The following is a 16,973-nucleotide window of genomic DNA, read 5'->3' on the forward strand; positions in this document are numbered from 1 at the left end:
AGCTCGAAGGCCTCAGGCAAGGGGGTGGCTGCCCTTCCTCTGGTGTGTCCTTGGATGATTACTGCCCAGGTGAACAGGGTTCGAATATATTGGATCCTGTGCATTTGAAAAGGAAATGAGTAAAGATTCATGAGTTAATGTGGACATGCCAGGGAATTGAGGGGCCATGATAGAGACAAAACTTCAGGCCATGGGCTGAAGGCTGAGGCTTCTGTACCTCTAGCTTCTTGAATAGTGTTTACATGGGCCTGCTGAGCAATTGTGTGCTCTCAAATGTTATTTCATGGGTTTTGTTTTAATTTATTTTGTTTTTTCCTTTGTTTTTTTACATGGAAGGAACAGTACCATGGTTTGAAGAAGCTGGAGTGTCTTACCTAAGAGAAATTTGAAAAAAAGGACAATTCAGCAGCCAAGAATTTCTCAAATGCCCTTGGCGTTTTAAAAAAAAGTGACATAAAGTTGAGCGTGTCATGTCCATGTCTCTTTACAAAAGATTTTACCTCCTATTTGATAGGAATTACTGTTTCTTTGAAAGGTCAACCTGCACTGAAATAAAGATAATCCCTCCTTTCCTCATTCTGCTTGAAACCACATCCTGTGTTAGTTATATTTTCTTATGCAGCAACACTTGGAGATGACTACAGCAAGAGTTTCTCATTGGTGAAATTTCCATGGAGACACATGAAGTAATACTGCACAAATTCAAGTGAAGTGCACTGTACCTTGACAATGGCAAGTCTGGGCAAACCTCTAGTAACTGAAAATCTTAGAAAGTCTGAAACTGAGTGAATGAAAATGGGCCTCTCCACATTTGGACAGGGCCTCTTCTGAAGCACACATTTGTGGAAAAAGTAATTATGAGAGACGAATGCACTCCCAAAACGGAATGGAAATTTTCTTGTTTAGGCCTGGAACGCTATGGCCTGGAGCCCTGTGTTTCTAACTGGATGAGCAAAGTGTGAGCAGAGATCAAAAGAAAACACACACCATTTAGGGAACTCGATACTTAACCAGTTGTGCAGAGTAGTGGCAAACTGTACTTGTGTCAATTTGCTCAAATCCTGTCTTCACAAGAAAGTAAATTCCAGCACGACCAGTGACTAGAGGAGGACACATTTCAAAGGACTTGTAAAAAGTCCAACACTGAATTTAGCCCAACACTGAATTTAGATGAAAAGTGGCAGAGTCTGTTAGTCTTTCAAGTTTTAATAGGAGAAACTTATAACATGTAATAGCTGTTACATGAATACCTTCAGAGCTTTTGGAGAGGTCTGAATCACTATGAGTGAGGGCTTCCCTGACTCACAAAGTTAAAAAGAGTAAAACAAACAATTTGAAAAATAAATCAACCAATAAAATACAAACACTAAGTCCAAAGGGTTTCACTGATTTTAAATTCACTTATGGAATGCACATCTATTGAACAGGCTTACTCTGCATTCTGCTTTACTCAGGCCCGGTACATGAGCAAGTGTGAAAACAAAATTCAAAATGTTATGTGAAGGGACCATTTCATTGGTGAAACCATGACCCAACAGACATTTTCTCTTTTGAAACTTCGTACATTATCCATATATGTTCTCAAAGGGAAGGAATACACAGGATTAAGGCTGATTTTTTTTCCGTATTTTGTGTTCCACCAGATTTATTTGAAGATCTCCTGTCCTGCATCCACTGCCCAATGCAGAAGGCCACACATAGGACAACCAACATGAGAACTTCACTTCTACAGCCTGAATAAATCATCATGAGAATATACTTTTCCTTTCACCATCAAAGATTTTTACATCAGATTAACCAGCTCTCTTGCTTTCCCATGTTTTTCCCTGGTTTTTGTACCTTGAAATGGGTGTGCACTCTTCTCAGTCTTGATCTCCATCTTCCCCAATATTTCCAAACATATTCATCTGGGAAACATGTAAAGATCTTATTCGGGGCTTGTTTCATTGTTTTCAAATATCTGCCCTTGAAATTCAACTTCCACCACTGTCTCTCATATCCAAAGCTATGTGCTTGCAGAGGATTTCTGCTGAGAAATTTCACAGAAAGCTCTTATACTGCAGGTGAATGATGCCAGCAAGTCTTGACTGAATAGCTTAGGGAACAGGTCTCAGCCAAATGACAGACATGACAAGGGAAAAGGGTATGTTCAAGACAGGACATGGCAGAGATCATCTGCCAGGCCCTGGAATATTTCATATCCCATTGAAAGTACATCCATGTGTAGATTGGCAAGCATTTCCATCCACAAATTCTGAGCAGTGAAGCCTTCAGAGAGAATATTGTGGCATACCAGGCCAAGAATATTCATCCTATTTAAATCTTGCCGTACAAGGTCCTCTGTGCCACTGAGGTCTCCATGGCAACGCCCAGCATTGTGACTCAGGTCTCCTAATGCACACTTGTATCCTAGAGACTAAAGTCCAGCTCACAATGGTGCTCAGCCAATCACAGCCCAGTGTGGTTGCCTGGCAACCACAAGCTTGTGGATTTCTCTGAACTGTTTCAGCCCAAATCTGCAGCTTTCCACCTCATACAACCACAGCCATTCCAATCATGCAGTATTTGATTAGCCTCTCTATGTTGCCTCAGAATTTTTTTACAGTTGTAGCGATCAACAAAATTTGACATATTTTGAGAAGTGGAGGGAAGTAATTGGAAAACCTTTTGGTATGTCTGAGGTCTATGGGTTCCAAACTTGACTACCCCAGTCTTTTAAATTTTCACAAGAGCCTAAAATCCACCTCACAGTGATGTTCAGCCAATCTCAGCCCGGGGTGGTTGCCTGGCAACCACAAGCCTGTGGATTTCTGTGAACAGTTTCAGCCAAACTCTGCAGCTCTCCACCTCATACAACCACAGCCATTCCAATCATGCAGTATTTGAATCACCTCTCTAAGTTGCCCCCAAATTTATTGAAGTTGTGGTGATCAAGCAAATTTGACATATTTTGACAAGTGGAGGGAAGTAATTCGCTCTGTCTTTAGCTCTGTTTGTGGTACATGGGGTCCAAACTTGACTACCCCAGTCTATTCAATTTTCAAACTTAGAAAGCCAAATGTTTCAGGGGAGGAAAGAAAATGCCACAATGATTTGGGTTCTGCTGAGTTTCTGGTGGCTTGGGAAGCAAACCTGCAAACCATACATGCAATCTCTGCGGGATTACTGCCACCATGGTAGTATCAGTTAGGAGTAAAAGCCAGCAACCAGAAGATGAGTCCCAAAATGAAAGTGAATAGTTGCAGTGCATGAATATTTGGAGTGCCTGCTTCAACTATCCAGCTTTCTTGGGGTTCACATGTCTGCAATTGGTATTTCAAGGAGGTCTGCAGCCATTCCAGCATAACCCTGAACACTAAACATGAGGTACTAGCTCAATACCTAAACCAACATAATACTAGATAGCTTATCACCAGCAGGTCTTCCCAGAATTGAAATGTAACATGGTGAAAGGGAAACCCGTAGAAACGGGATGCAAATGTCCCTTTCCCTAAAAATCCCAGGTATTTTCTCATGGCATGGAATATTTAGACTCCACAACTCATGTAGTGAACCCAGGGACCTGGACCAAGTGTGTCTAGTTTTCTGTTGTCCTCTTTTTGGAAACAGCATCTTATGTAGTTGTTGAAAGAGGCCTTGAGATAAATTTGTAGCCCAAGATGGACTGGAACTCCCAAGGATCCATCCACCTCAGCCCCCAGATGGCTGGGATTATAGGCATGAGCGACCAAGCCAAGCATGTGCACTGAGATTCTTACATAATTTGTGCAATCCCACTACTGGTCTATAGGTAGCTTCTGTGTTTCAGGCTTTAGGAATATGCCTCTCTTTGTGTTGGCTCCCCTTGTTCAGGTGTCCATTTTCATTGTGATAAGCTCGAAGGCCTCAGGCAAGGGGGTGGCTGCCCTTCCTCTGGTGTGTCCTTGGATGATTACTGCCCAGGTGAACAGGGTTCGAATATATTGGATCCTGTGCATTTGAAAAGGAAATGAGTAAAGATTCATGAGTTAATGTGGACATGCCAGGGAATTGAGGGGCCATGATAGAGACAAAACTTCAGGCCATGGGCTGAAGGCTGAGGCTTCTGTACCTCTAGCTTCTTGAATAGTGTTTACATGGGCCTGCTGAGCAATTGTGTGCTCTCAAATGTTATTTCATGGGTTTTGTTTTAATTTATTTTGTTTTTTCCTTTGTTTTTTTACATGGAAGGAACAGTACCATGGTTTGAAGAAGCTGGAGTGTCTTACATAAGAGAAATTTGAAAAAAAGGACAATTCAGCAGCCAAGAATTTCTCAAATGCCCTTGGCGTTTTAAAAAAAAGTGACATAAAGTTGAGCGTGTCATGTCCATGTCTCTTTACAAAAGATTTTACCTCCTATTTGATAGGAATTACTGTTTCTTTGAAAGGTCAACCTGCACTGAAATAAAGATAATCCCTCCTTTCCTCATTCTGCTTGAAACCACATCCTGTGTTAGTTATATTTTCTTATGCAGCAACACTTGGAGATGACTACAGCAAGAGTTTCTCATTGGTGAAATTTCCATGGAGACACATGAAGTAATACTGCACAAATTCAAGTGAAGTGCACTGTACCTTGACAATGGCAAGTCTGGGCAAACCTCTAGTAACTGAAAATCTTAGAAAGTCTGAAACTGAGTGAATGAAAATGGGCCTCTCCACATTTGGACAGGGCCTCTTCTGAAGCACACATTTGTGGAAAAAGTAATTATGAGAGACGAATGCACTCCCAAAACGGAATGGAAATTTTCTTGTTTAGGCCTGGAACGCTATGGCCTGGAGCCCTGTGTTTCTAACTGGATGAGCAAAGTGTGAGCAGAGATCAAAAGAAAACACACACCATTTAGGGAACTCGATACTTAACCAGGTGTGCAGAGTAGTGGCAAACTGTACTTGTGTCAATTTGCTCAAATCCTGTCTTCACAAGAAAGTAAATTCCAGCACGACCAGTGACTAGAGGAGGACACATTTCAAAGGACTTGTAAAAAGTCCAACACTGAATTTAGCCCAACACTGAATTTAGATGAAAAGTGGCAGAGTCTGTTAGTCTTTCAAGTTTTAATAGGAGAAACTTATAACATGTAATAGCTGTTACATGAATACCTTCAGAGCTTTTGGAGAGGTCTGAATCACTATGAGTGAGGGCTTCCCTGACTCACAAAGTTAAAAAGAGTAAAACAAACAATTTGAAAAATAAATCAACCAATAAAATACAAACACTAAGTCCAAAGGGTTTCACTGATTTTAAATTCACTTATGGAATGCACATCTATTGAACAGGCTTACTCTGCATTCTGCTTTACTCAGGCCCGGTACATGAGCAAGTGTGAAAACAAAATTCAAAATGTTATGTGAAGGGACCATTTCATTGGTGAAACCATGACCCAACAGACATTTTCTCTTTTGAAACTTCGTACATTATCCATATATGTTCTCAAAGGGAAGGAATACACAGGATTAAGGCTGATTTTTTTTCCGTATTTTGTGTTCCACCAGATTTATTTGAAGATCTCCTGTCCTGCATCCACTGCCCAATGCAGAAGGCCACACATAGGACAACCAACATGAGAACTTCACTTCTACAGCCTGAATAAATCATCATGAGAATATACTTTTCCTTTCACCATCAAAGATTTTTACATCAGATTAACCAGCTCTCTTGCTTTCCCATGTTTTTCCCTGGTTTTTGTACCTTGAAATGGGTGTGCACTCTTCTCAGTCTTGATCTCCATCTTCCCCAATATTTCCAAACATATTCATCTGGGAAACATGTAAAGATCTTATTCGGGGCTTGTTTCATTGTTTTCAAATATCTGCCCTTGAAATTCAACTTCCACCACTGTCTCTCATATCCAAAGCTATGTGCTTGCAGAGGATTTCTGCTGAGAAATTTCACAGAAAGCTCTTATACTGCAGGTGAATGATGCCAGCAAGTCTTGACTGAATAGCTTAGGGAACAGGTCTCAGCCAAATGACAGACATGACAAGGGAAAAGAGTATGTTCAAGACAGGACATGGCAGAGATCATCTGCCAGGCCCTGGAATATTTCATATCCCATTGAAAGTACATCCATGTGTAGATTGGCAAGCATTTCCATCCACAAATTCTGAGCAGTGAAGCCTTCAGAGAGAATATTGTGGCATACCAGGCCAAGAATATTCATCCTATTTAAATCTTGCCGTACAAGGTCCTCTGTGCCACTGAGGTCTCCATGGCAACGCCCAGCATTGTGACTCAGGTCTCCTAATGCACACTTGTATCCTAGAGACTAAAGTCCAGCTCACAATGGTGCTCAGCCAATCACAGCCCAGTGTGGTTGCCTGGCAACCACAAGCTTGTGGATTTCTGTGAACTGTTTCAGCCCAAATCTGCAGCTTTCCACCTCATACAACCACAGCCATTCCAATCATGCAGTATTTGATTAGCCTCTCTATGTTGCCTCAGAATTTTTTTACAGTTGTAGCGATCAACAAAATTTGACATATTTTGAGAAGTGGAGGGAAGTAATTGGAAAACCTTTTGGTATGTCTGAGGTCTATGGGTTCCAAACTTGACTACCCCAGTCTTTTAAATTTTCACAAGAGCCTAAAATCCACCTCACAGTGATGTTCAGCCAATCTCAGCCCGGGGTGGTTGCCTGGCAACCACAAGCCTGTGGATTTCTGTGAACAGTTTCAGCCAAACTCTGCAGCTCTCCACCTCATACAACCACAGCCATTCCAATCATGCAGTATTTGAATCACCTCTCTAAGTTGCCCCCAAATTTATTGAAGTTGTGGTGATCAAGCAAATTTGACATATTTTGACAAGTGGAGGGAAGTAATTCGCTCTGTCTTTAGCTCTGTTTGTGGTACATGGGGTCCAAACTTGACTACCCCAGTCTATTCAATTTTCAAACTTAGAAAGCCAAATGTTTCAGGGGAGGAAAGAAAATGCCACAATGATTTGGGTTCTGCTGAGTTTCTGGTGGCTTGGGAAGCAAACCTGCAAACCATACATGCAATCTCTGCGGGATTACTGCCACCATGGTAGTATCAGTTAGCAGTAAAAGCCAGCAACCAGAAGATGAGTCCCAAAATGAAAGTGAATAGTTGCAGTGCATGAATATTTGGAGTGCCTGCTTCAACTATCCAGCTTTCTTGGGGTTCACATGTCTGCAATTGGTATTTCAAGGAGGTCTGCAGCCATTCCAGCATAACCCTGAACACTAAACATGAGGTACTAGCTCAATACCTAAACCAACATAGTACTAGATAGCTTATCACCAGCAGGTCTTCCCAGAATTGAAATGTAACATGGTGAAAGGGAAACCCGTAGAAACGGGATGCAAATGTCCCTTTCCCTAAAAATCCCAGGTATTTTCTCATGGCATGGAATATTTAGACTCCACAACTCATGTAGTGAACCCAGGGACCTGGACCAAGTGTGTCTAGTTTTCTGTTGTCCTCTTTTTGGAAACAGCATCTTATGTAGTTGTTGAAAGAGGCCTTGAGATAAATTTGTAGCCCAAGATGGACTGGAACTCCCAAGGATCCATCCACCTCAGCCCCCAGATGGCTGGGATTATAGGCATGAGCGACCAAGCCAAGCATGTGCACTGAGATTCTTACATAATTTGTGAAATCCCACTACTGGTCTATAGGTAGCTTCTGTGCTTCAGGCTTTAGGAATATGCCTCTCTTTGTGTTGGCTCCCCTTGTTCAGGTGTCCATTTTCATTGTGATAAGCTCGAAGGCCTCAGGCAAGGGGGTGGCTGCCCTTCCTCTGGTGTGTCCTTGGATGATTACTGCCCAGGTGAACAGGGTTCGAATATATTGGATCCTGTGCATTTGAAAAGGAAATGAGTAAAGATTCATGAGTTAATGTGGACATGCCAGGGAATTGAGGGGCCATGATAGAGACAAAACTTCAGGCCATGGGCTGAAGGCTGAGGCTTCTGTACCTCTAGCTTCTTGAATAGTGTTTACATGGGCCTGCTGAGCAATTGTGTGCTCTCAAATGTTATTTCATGGGTTTTGTTTTAATTTATTTTGTTTTTTCCTTTGTTTTTTTACATGGAAGGAACAGTACCATGGTTTGAAGAAGCTGGAGTGTCTTACATAAGAGAAATTTGAAAAAAAGGACAATTCAGCAGCCAAGAATTTCTCAAATGCCCTTGGCGTTTTAAAAAAAAGTGACATAAAGTTGAGCGTGTCATGTCCATGTCTCTTTACAAAAGATTTTACCTCCTATTTGATAGGAATTACTGTTTCTTTGAAAGGTCAACCTGCACTGAAATAAAGATAATCCCTCCTTTCCTCATTCTGCTTGAAACCACATCCTGTGTTAGTTATATTTTCTTATGCAGCAACACTTGGAGATGACTACAGCAAGAGTTTCCCATTGGTGAAATTTCCATGGAGACACATGAAGTAATACTGCACAAATTCAAGTGAAGTGCACTGTACCTTGACAATGGCAAGTCTGGGCAAACCTCTAGTAACTGAAAATCTTAGAAAGTCTGAAACTGAGTGAATGAAAATGGGCCTCTCCACATTTGGACAGGGCCTCTTCTGAAGCACACATTTGTGGAAAAAGTAATTATGAGAGACGAATGCACTCCCAAAACGGAATGGAAATTTTCTTGTTTAGGCCTGGAACGCTATGGCCTGGAGCCCTGTGTTTCTAACTGGATGAGCAAAGTGTGAGCAGAGATCAAAAGAAAACACACACCATTTAGGGAACTCGATACTTAACCAGGTGTGCAGAGTAGTGGCAAACTGTACTTGTGTCAATTTGCTCAAATCCTGTCTTCACAAGAAAGTAAATTCCAGCACGACCAGTGACTAGAGGAGGACACATTTCAAAGGACTTGTAAAAAGTCCAACACTGAATTTAGCCCAACACTGAATTTAGATGAAAAGTGGCAGAGTCTGTTAGTCTTTCAAGTTTTAATAGGAGAAACTTATAACATGTAATAGCTGTTACATGAATACCTTCAGAGCTTTTGGAGAGGTCTGAATCACTATGAGTGAGGGCTTCCCTGACTCACAAAGTTAAAAAGAGTAAAACAAACAATTTGAAAAATAAATCAACCAATAAAATACAAACACTAAGTCCAAAGGGTTTCACTGATTTTAAATTCACTTATGGAATGCACATCTATTGAACAGGCTTACTCTGCATTCTGCTTTACTCAGGCCCGGTACATGAGCAAGTGTGAAAACAAAATTCAAAATGTTATGTGAAGGGACCATTTCATTGGTGAAACCATGACCCAACAGACATTTTCTCTTTTGAAACTTCGTACATTATCCATATATGTTCTCAAAGGGAAGGAATACACAGGATTAAGGCTGATTTTTTTTCCGTATTTTGTGTTCCACCAGATTTATTTGAAGATCTCCTGTCCTGCATCCACTGCCCAATGCAGAAGGCCACACATAGGACAACCAACATGAGAACTTCACTTCTACAGCCTGAATAAATCATCATGAGAATATACTTTTCCTTTCACCATCAAAGATTTTTACATCAGATTAACCAGCTCTCTTGCTTTCCCATGTTTTTCCCTGGTTTTTGTACCTTGAAATGGGTGTGCACTCTTCTCAGTCTTGATCTCCATCTTCCCCAATATTTCCAAACATATTCATCTGGGAAACATGTAAAGATCTTATTCGGGGCTGTTTCATTGTTTTCAAATATCTGCCCTTGAAATTCAACTTCCACCACTGTCTCTCATATCCAAAGCTATGTGCTTGCAGAGGATTTCTGCTGAGAAATTTCACAGAAAGCTCTTATACTGCAGGTGAATGATGCCAGCAAGTCTTGACTGAATAGCTTAGGGAACAGGTCTCAGCCAAATGACAGACATGACAAGGGAAAAGAGTATGTTCAAGACAGGACATGGCAGAGATCATCTGCCAGGCCCTGGAATATTTCATATCCCATTGAAAGTACATCCATGTGTAGATTGGCAAGCATTTCCATCCACAAATTCTGAGCAGTGAAGCCTTCAGAGAGAATATTGTGGCATACCAGGCCAAGAATATTCATCCTATTTAAATCTTGCCGTACAAGGTCCTCTGTGCCACTGAGGTCTCCATGGCAACGCCCAGCATTGTGACTCAGGTCTCCTAATGCACACTTGTATCCTAGAGACTAAAGTCCAGCTCACAATGGTGCTCAGCCAATCACAGCCCAGTGTGGTTGCCTGGCAACCACAAGCTTGTGGATTTCTGTGAACTGTTTCAGCCCAAATCTGCAGCTTTCCACCTCATACAACCACAGCCATTCCAATCATGCAGTATTTGATTAGCCTCTCTATGTTGCCTCAGAATTTTTTTACAGTTGTAGCGATCAACAAAATTTGACATATTTTGAGAAGTGGAGGGAAGTAATTGGAAAACCTTTTGGTATGTCTGAGGTCTATGGGTTCCAAACTTGACTACCCCAGTCTTTTAAATTTTCACACCTAGAGCCTAAAATCCACCTCACAGTGATGTTCAGCCAATCTCAGCCCGGGGTGGTTGCTAGGCAACCACAAGCCTGTGGATTTCTGTGAACAGTTTCAGCCCAACTCTGCAGCTCTCCACCTCATACAACCACAGCCATTCCAATCATGCAGTATTTGAATCACCTCTCTAAGTTGCCCCCAAATTTATTGAAGTTGTGGTGATCAAGCAAATTTGACATATTTTGACAAGTGGAGGGAAGTAATTCGCTCTGTCTTTAGCTCTGTTTGTGGTACATGGGGTCCAAACTTGACTACCCCAGTCTATTCAATTTTCAAACTTAGAAAGCCAAATGTTTCAGGGGAGGAAAGAAAATGCCACAATGATTTGGGTTCTGCTGAGTTTCTGGTGGCTTGGGAAGCAAACCTGCAAACCATACATGCAATCTCTGCGGGATTACTGCCACCATGGTAGTATCAGTTAGCAGTAAAAGCCAGCAACCAGAAGATGAGTCCCAAAATGAAAGTGAATAGTTGCAGTGCATGAATATTTGGAGTGCCTGCTTCAACTATCCAGCTTTCTTGGGGTTCACATGTCTGCAATTGCTATTTCAAGGAGGTCTGCAGCCATTCCAGCATAAGCCTGAACACTAAACATGAGGTACTAGCTCAATACCTAAACCAACATAATACTAGATAGCTTATCACCAGCAGGTCTTCCCAGAATTGAAATGTAACATGGTGAAAGGGAAACCCTTAGAAACGGGATGCAAATGCCCCTTTCCCTAATAATCCCAGGTATTTTCTCATGGCATGGAATATTTAGACTCCACAACTCATGTAGTGAACCCAGGGACCTGGAACAAGTGTGTCTAGTTTTCTGTTGTCCTCTTTTTGGAAACAGCATCTTATGTAGTTGTTGAAAGATTCCTTGAGATAAATTCGTAGCCCAAGATGGACTGGAACTCCCAAGGATCCATCCACCTCAGCCCCCAGATGGCTGGGATTATAGGCATGAGCGACCAAGCCAAGCATGTGCACTGAAATTCTTACATAATTTGTAAAATACCACTACTGGACTATAGGTAGCTTCTGTGCTTCAGGCTTTAGGAATATGCCTCTCTTTGTGTTGGCTCCCCTTGTTCAGGTGTCCATTTCTATCGTGATAAGCTCCAAGGCCCCAGGCAAGGGGTGGCTGCCCTTCCTCTGGTGTGTCCTTGGATGATTACGGCCCAGGTGAACAGGGTTCAAATATATTGGATCCTGTGCATTTGAAAAGGAAATGAGTAAAAATTCATGAGTTAATGTGGACATGCCAGGGAATTGAGGGGCCATGATAGAGACAAAACTTCTGGCCATGGGCTGAAGGCTGAGGCTTCTGTACCTCTAGCTTCTTGAATAGTGTTTACATGGGCCTGCTGAGCAATTGTGTGCTCTCAAATGTTTTTCCATGGGTTTTGTTTTAATTTATTTTGTTTTTTCCTTTGTTTTTTTTTTACATGGAAGGAACAGTTCCATGGTTTGAAGAAGCTGGAATGTCTTACCTAAGAGAAATTTGAAAAAAGGGACAATTCAGCAGCCAAGAATTTCTCAAATGCCCTTGGCGTTTTAAAAAAAAGTGACATAAAGTTGAGCGTGTCATGTCCATGTCTCTTTACAAAAGATTTTACCTCCTATTTGATAGGAATTACTGTTTCTTTGAAAGGTCAACCTGCACTGAAATAAAGATAATCCCTCCTTTCCTCATTCTGCTTGAAACCACATCCTGTGTTTGTTATATTTTCTTACGCAGCAACACTTGGAGATGACTACAGCAAGAGTTTCCCATTGGTGAAATTTCCATGGAGACACATGCAGTAATACTGCACAAATTCAAATGAAGTGCACTGTACCTTGACAATGGCAAGTCTGGGCAAACCTCTAGTAACTGAAAATCTTAGAAAGTCTGAAACTGAGTGAATGAAAATGGGCCTCTCCACATTTGGACAGGGCCTCTTGAGAAGCACACATTTGTGGAAAAAGTAATTATGAGAGACGAATGCACTCCCAAAACGGAATGGAAATTTTCTTGTTTAGGCCTGGAACGCTATGGCCTGGAGCCCTGTGGTTCTAACTGGATGAGCAAAGTGTGAGCAGAGATCAAAAGAAAACACACACCATTTAGGGAACCCGATACTTAACCAGGTGTGCAGAGTAGTGGCAAACTGTACTTGTGTCAATTTGCTCAAATCCTGTCTTCACAAGAAAGTAAATTCCAGCACGACCAGTGACTAGAGGAGGACACATTTCAAAGGACTTGTAAAAAGTCCAACACTGAATTTAGCCCAACACTGAATTTAGATGAAAAGTGGCAGAGTCTGTTAGTCTTTCAAGTTTTAATAGGAGAAACTTATAACATGTAATAGCTGTTACATGAATACGTTCAGAGCTTTTGGAGAGGTCTGAATCACTATGAGTGAGGGCTTCCCTGACTCACAAAGTTAAAAAGAGTAAAACAAACAATTTGAAAAATAAATCAACCAATAAAATACAAACACTAAGTCCAAAGGGTTTCACTGATTTTAAATTCACTTATGGAATGCACATCTATTGAACAGGCTTACTCTGCATTCTGCTTTACTCAGGCCCGGTACATGAGCAAGTGTGAAAACAAAATTCAAAATGTTATGTGAAGGGACCATTTCATTGGTGAAACCATGACCCAATAGACATTTTCTCTTTTGAAACTTCGTACATTATCCATATATGTTCTCAAAGGGAAGGAATACACAGGATTAAGGCTGATTTTTTTCCCGTATTTTGTGTTCCACCAGATTTATTTGAAGATCTCCTGTCCTGCATCCACTGCCCAATGCAGAAGGCCACACATAGGACAACCAACATGAGAACTTCACTTCTACAGCCTGAATAAATCATCATGAGAATATACTTTTCCTTTCACCATCAAAGATTTTTACATCAGATTAACCAGCTCTCTTGCTTTCCCATGTTTTTCCCTGGTTTTTGTACCTTGAAATGGGTGTGCACTCTTCTCAGTCTTGATCTCCATCTTCCCCAATATTTCCAAACATATTCATCGGGGAAACATGTAAAGATCTTATTCGGGGCTTGTTTCATTGTTTTCAAATATCTGCCCTTGAAATTCAACTTCCACCACTGTCTCTCATATCCAAAGCTATGTGCTTGCAGAGGATTTCTGCTGAGAAATTTCACAGAAAGCTCTTATACTGCAGGTGAATGATGCCAGCAAGTCTTGACTGAATAGCTTAGGGAACAGGTCTCAGCCAAATGACAGACATGACAAGGGAAAAGAGTATGTTCAAGACAGGACATGGCAGAGATCATCTGCCAGGCCCTGGAATATTTCATATCCCATTGAAAGTACATCCATGTGTAGATTGGCAAGCATTTCCATCCACAAATTCTGAGCAGTGAAGCCTTCAGAGAGAATATTGTGGCATACCAGGCCAAGAATATTCATCCTATTTAAATCTTGCCGTACAAGGTCCTCTGTGCCACTGAGGTCTCCATGGCAACGCCCAGCATTGTGACTCAGGTCTCCTAATGCACACTTGTATCCTAGAGACTAAAGTCCAGCTCACAATGGTGCTCAGCCAATCACAGCCCAGTGTGGTTGCCTGGCAACCACAAGCTTGTGGATTTCTGTGAACTGTTTCAGCCCAAATCTGCAGCTTTCCACCTCATACAACCACAGCCATTCCAATCATGCAGTATTTGATTAGCCTCTCTATGTTGCCTCAGAATTTTTTTACAGTTGTAGCGATCAACAAAATTTGACATATTTTGAGAAGTGGAGGGAAGTAATTGGAAAACCTTTTGGTATGTCTGAGGTCTATGGGTTCCAAACTTGACTACCCCAGTCTTTTAAATTTTCACACCTAGAGCCTAAAATCCACCTCACAGTGATGTTCAGCCAATCTCAGCCCGGGGTGGTTGCTAGGCAACCACAAGCCTGTGGATTTCTGTGAACAGTTTCAGCCCAACTCTGCAGCTCTCCACCTCATACAACCACAGCCATTCCAATCATGCAGTATTTGAATCACCTCTCTAAGTTGCCCCCAAATTTATTGAAGTTGTGGTGATCAAGCAAATTTGACATATTTTGACAAGTGGAGGGAAGTAATTCGCTCTGTCTTTAGCTCTGTTTGTGGTACATGGGGTCCAAACTTGACTACCCCAGTCTATTCAATTTTCAAACTTAGAAAGCCAAATGTTTCAGGGGAGGAAAGAAAATGCCACAATGATTTGGGTTCTGCTGAGTTTCTGGTGGCTTGGGAAGCAAACCTGCAAACCATACATGCAATCTCTGCGGGATTACTGCCACCATGGTAGTATCAGTTAGCAGTAAAAGCCAGCAACCAGAAGATGAGTCCCAAAATGAAAGTGAATAGTTGCAGTGCATGAATATTTGGAGTGCCTGCTTCAACTATCCAGCTTTCTTGGGGTTCACATGTCTGCAATTGCTATTTCAAGGAGGTCTGCAGCCATTCCAGCATAAGCCTGAACACTAAACATGAGGTACTAGCTCAATACCTAAACCAACATAATACTAGATAGCTTATCACCAGCAGGTCTTCCCAGAATTGAAATGTAACATGGTGAAAGGGAAACCCTTAGAAACGGGATGCAAATGCCCCTTTCCCTAATAATCCCAGGTATTTTCTCATGGCATGGAATATTTAGACTCCACAACTCATGTAGTGAACCCAGGGACCTGGAACAAGTGTGTCTAGTTTTCTGTTGTCCTCTTTTTGGAAACAGCATCTTATGTAGTTGTTGAAAGATTCCTTGAGATAAATTCGTAGCCCAAGATGGACTGGAACTCCCAAGGATCCATCCACCTCAGCCCCCAGATGGCTGGGATTATAGGCATGAGCGACCAAGCCAAGCATGTGCACTGAAATTCTTACATAATTTGTAAAATACCACTACTGGACTATAGGTAGCTTCTGTGCTTCAGGCTTTAGGAATATGCCTCTCTTTGTGTTGGCTCCCCTTGTTCAGGTGTCCATTTCTATCGTGATAAGCTCCAAGGCCCCAGGCAAGGGGTGGCTGCCCTTCCTCTGGTGTGTCCTTGGATGATTACGGCCCAGGTGAACAGGGTTCAAATATATTGGATCCTGTGCATTTGAAAAGGAAATGAGTAAAAATTCATGAGTTAATGTGGACATGCCAGGGAATTGAGGGGCCATGATAGAGACAAAACTTCTGGCCATGGGCTGAAGGCTGAGGCTTCTGTACCTCTAGCTTCTTGAATAGTGTTTACATGGGCCTGCTGAGCAATTGTGTGCTCTCAAATGTTTTTCCATGGGTTTTGTTTTAATTTATTTTGTTTTTTCCTTTGTTTTTTTTTACATGGAAGGAACAGTTCCATGGTTTGAAGAAGCTGGAATGTCTTACCTAAGAGAAATTTGAAAAAAGGGACAATTCAGCAGCCAAGAATTTCTCAAATGCCCTTGGCGTTTTAAAAAAAAGTGACATAAAGTTGAGCGTGTCATGTCCATGTCTCTTTACAAAAGATTTTACCTCCTATTTGATAGGAATTACTGTTTCTTTGAAAGGTCAACCTGCACTGAAATAAAGATAATCCCTCCTTTCCTCATTCTGCTTGAAACCACATCCTGTGTTAGTTATATTTTCTTACGCAGCAACACTTGGAGATGACTACAGCAAGAGTTTCCCATTGGTGAAATTTCCATGGAGACACATGCAGTAATACTGCACAAATTCAAATGAAGTGCACTGTACCTTGACAATGGCAAGTCTGGGCAAACCTCTAGTAACTGAAAATCTTAGAAAGTCTGAAACTGAGTGAATGAAAATGGGCCTCTCCACATTTGGACAGGGCCTCTTCTGAAGCACACATTTGTGGAAAAAGTAATTATGAGAGACGAATGCACTCCCAAAACGGAATGGAAATTTTCTTGTTTAGGCCTGGAACGCTATGGCCTGGAGCCCTGTGGTTCTAACTGGATGAGCAAAGTGTGAGCAGAGATCAAAAGAAAACACACACCATTTAGGGAACCCGATACTTAACCAGGTGTGCAGAGTAGTGGCAAACTGTACTTGTGTCAATTTGCTCAAATCCTGTCTTCACAAGAAAGTAAATTCCAGCACGACCAGTGACTAGAGGAGGACACATTTCAAAGGACTTGTAAAAAGTCCAACACTGAATTTAGCCCAACACTGAATTTAGATGAAAAGTGGCAGAGTCTGTTAGTCTTTCAAGTTTTAATAGGAGAAACTTATAACATGTAATAGCTGTTACATGAATACGTTCAGAGCTTTTGGAGAGGTCTGAATCACTATGAGTGAGGGCTTCCCTGACTCACAAAGTTAAAAAGAGTAAAACAAACAATTTGAAAAATAAATCAACCAATAAAATACAAACACTAAGTCCAAAGGGTTTCACTGATTTTAAATTCACTTATGGAATGCACATCTATTGAACAGGCTTACTCTGCATTCTGCTTTACTCAGGCCCGGTACATGAGCAAGT

This window comes from Cavia porcellus, unplaced genomic scaffold, assembly GCF_034190915.1.
Source record: "Cavia porcellus strain 051 isolate PalLab524CR breed Dunkin Hartley unplaced genomic scaffold, mCavPor4.1 scaffold_34, whole genome shotgun sequence".
Lineage (NCBI taxonomy): Eukaryota > Metazoa > Chordata > Mammalia > Rodentia > Caviidae > Cavia > Cavia porcellus.